The following is a 3785-nucleotide window of genomic DNA, read 5'->3' as shown; positions in this document are numbered from 1 at the left end:
TAGGAGTAAAGGCTTATAATTAAAATTGTACTTTATTAGAAATAGCAGAAAATCAAAATTAAAAATTAAGTGTAATTTAAATACATTACTAATATATTTGCATTATATTTAAAATATATTTAAAGTATATTAAAAGTATATTTTTAATATAATGCTATGACAGAACTAGTACACTCAAAATATACTAATCAAGCTCTTGAATAGTACATTAAAAAGTATACTTAAAGTATACTAAGTACAACTTGAAGTTGTTCCAAAAAAGTATGTTTAAGTATACTAAAAAGTGTAATTTAATACTATTTAAATGCTATTAAAATATACTAAACACAAAAAAGTTGTTCCAAAATAGTAGTTTATGTACATCAATCAAAGTATGCTAAAGTATGTTAAAATTTAGTATACTAAAGTATACCTTTTTTTTTTTACTAGGGTTATTATGTTGACTAACATGAACTTATGCCATTCAACAAGGAAGCCGTTCATAAGAAGGGACAGAGCAGACTGTACTTCTTGAGGAAGCTAAGATCCTTCAAGGTTTGCAGCAAGATGCTTCAGATCTTCTATAAGTCTGTTATTGAGAGCATCATCTCGTCTACCGTCACCTGCTGGGTAGCAGCATCAGAGCCAGCAACTTAAAAAGGCTCAACAGCCTCATAAAGAAGGCTGGTTCTGTTCTGGGGGTGACTGTGGAACCTCTGGAGATGATTATGCAAAGGAAGATTCTTCATTCAAAATTATGGACAATCCTGACCATCCTCTTCACGTGACTATCTTGGGAAAGCAGAGCATCTTCAGCCAGAGGCTTCTTCAGATTCAGTGCAGTACAGACTGCTGCAGAAGATCTTTCCTACCAACAGCCATCTCCATCTTCAATAACTATTTGAAGAATCTAAATTAATGAGTTACAACAACATTTAATTTCCCCTTGGGATTAATAAAGTATTTTTTAATTGAATTAGAATTTGAGTTGAATTCAATATACAAACATTAGTGTGCAAGCTAAAAATCAACCAAAAATATTAAGGTTAGTTTAAATACTATCAATAGCACACATGGTATCACCTCCATCAATTTAAATTGACTTACTTCATTCAGTAGGATAAATATAGCTAATAAATGCTAGTTGTTGATTTGTGCTTTATAAAACTGCTATTGCACATGGTTAAGTGCACCAACTGTGCACATGGTTAAGTATTGCACACTTAACCATGTGCAATAGTGGTTAAGTTATAGCAGTCTTATAAAGCATAAATCAACAACTAGCTGCTGCTAACGCATTAAGGCTTTTATTTTGTAGGGTATGTGTTGGTCTTATTTTGAAAGTCCAGTGTGGTTGTCAGCTTAGGGGGATCAACAAGTCTCATGAGTCATATAGAACTTACTTCCTTTGGTTTTCTGCCATGCCTGCAGTAAGTGTTCTGTCAAGATGATGTCAGTTCTGAGCTGCCCAGCTCAGTGTTCTGCAAACTGATGTGTGAGTGAACCACACCGGGGTAGAATTCTCTCTCTCTGAGCCAGCCAATTTCACACACACACACGCACACACACACACACACACACACACACACACACACACACACACACACACAAAGCAGTCCGAATAGCTCCTTCCTATTCACAAACAGCAAAAGTTATCGGAAAATTGTTCAGAGTGTGCGAATGCCATTTGTCGACTTGTAATAGTACCACAATTCATATCTGTACCTCATTCATAGTGAAAGTACAGATGAGAGAGACATGGTGCGCACTTTCCTGCAGATTTGGACAATGGGATGAAAATGAACGGTTGGGAGTCTGGGTATTCCCTCAGACATCTTTACACTTTGAAGAACTTTGACAGAACACATTTAGCCAGAGAGCAATTTCAAAAAGAATTTATGGAAGCAGACATTCTGCATGATAACATGACTATATCAAGCCAGAAGAACAATATTTGCTGTGAGTGCAGTCAGAAATCCACTCCGACCACCACTCTTGAGGAGTGGCAGTTATTTTCAGTTACACTGTGACTTGACAGAACAACTAACGCTTTTGGGTGCTTAGAGTTGTGGAAATACTGTAAGTGGTATCAAAATACTGTCTTCACTTCTGAACAGAGCACGGACATATCTACAATCTGAAATTTGAAAGGTGTTTCTATTTGCAGTGGCAATTGATTAGACTGGATTTTATTTAGAGGTGTCAGGGTAAAGGTGGGTGACTGATTGTGAATGAATTTCACGTTACAAATTGTTTCAGATGGAAAACTGAAAACTATGAATCAGTAGCTGTGTTCCCATTATAAATGTGCACAAAACATTAATATTCAACTAAAAACACAATTTTGCAATTGTGATATTTCCATTAAATAAGAAGCAAAATAAAAAATCACTAAGAAAGTTGCTGCACCATCATCCCAAACCACTTTCTATCGTCTGCTTCATCTTTGTGATTAGAGCCAGTGGCAACATCCCGTTGTTGATCATGTGACTTGTGTGATGCAAAAAGTGTTTCCATGGCAATTTTGCAAAATAGACCAATTTAGATACTGCCAAACCAACCAGCTCATCCTAGCAGCAAAACATTTTAGTGAAAAAAGAGTTGTTGTTTTTTTTAAATTGGCATGTTTCCATTAAGCACATTTATTTTTGAAATGTCACATTGCACAGATATATGGTCAATGGAGGCACAGCTATATCATTACTTAACATCCACTATATTGTTGGATATCTCAATGAAACATTGAAACAAATTTCAATGAAAAAAATCTCAATGAAACATGGAAGTTTTGTGGTTGCATAGAGTTAAAAAAAAGTTGAAGCAAAGAACTGTAGCTTAATGTTTCAGTGCAGCTCCACCACTCCTGATGATTGCTGAAGCAATCCACTAGAAATATGCCTGAGCTGTTTGCTTAAGCTTACTGAATGATTCAAAGCTGTAGCCCTTACATATGTGTCATTAAACGAATCACACTGACCTGAACATGACGAGCAGCTGGAGCAAACTGTCCGATGTGCTATTTTTAGTTCCCTGTTTTACCAATGATGTTAACCTGACAGGCAACATGACTGTACCTGGTTCTTTGGTGATGTATATTTAACATTAGAAGGAAGGGGGAAAAAAGGAGAAACGCAAAAGGGTGCTGGCAGATCATCTTCAGCACGGCTGGCTGGAAACATCAGCCAAGTCATGCTGGGGTAAATTGGCCTGGAGTTGAGTGCAGAAAATCCATCTCTTCTTTTGTGTTGTATAATTCATTTTCCTGTAAGCGGTTCCCTGGGAGATGAGGGGAAAAAACAGAAATGTGATGATATCAGCACAGTCATGAAAATTCTTCATTGTCACCAGAAAATGTCCAGTCTTGGTAATGCAAATAAGAGAGCAGGGCAAAGCTTAGAAAAGGGAAAGTTAGGCCAATTACCGAACTTGTGCAATAATGCATCAACAGAAGGTTTTCCTATCACAAAATGGAGCAACATGCTAGCGGAAATCTTGGAACTGCTATTAATATAATTGATGGTTGGAGAGAGGACAAAAGGGAAAGCTGATGATCCCTCATTCCCATTTCTATCACGATCCATGGTTGAGAAGGAGACAGACAGAAGGAGAGGAAGCAGACAAGTTATACAATCCAAAATGTTCCTCTTTTTTTATGAAGACAAGCCACTGGAATTCCAGATGATGGAGCAAAATTGGTCAAAAAAACTACAAAAAGGTCTGGCATTATTAAAAAAAAGGCAAATGGTGAGTTTATATTAAGCATTTATTAATTTATTTAATAAATTATTTAGTAATATCAATATATA

This window comes from Poecilia latipinna, unplaced genomic scaffold (genome assembly GCF_001443285.1).
Source record: "Poecilia latipinna isolate Pla-1442-1.1 unplaced genomic scaffold, P_latipinna-1.0 Scaffold5652, whole genome shotgun sequence".
NCBI lineage: Eukaryota > Metazoa > Chordata > Actinopteri > Cyprinodontiformes > Poeciliidae > Poecilia > Poecilia latipinna.
Note: the sequence above shows the minus strand (reverse complement) of the source record.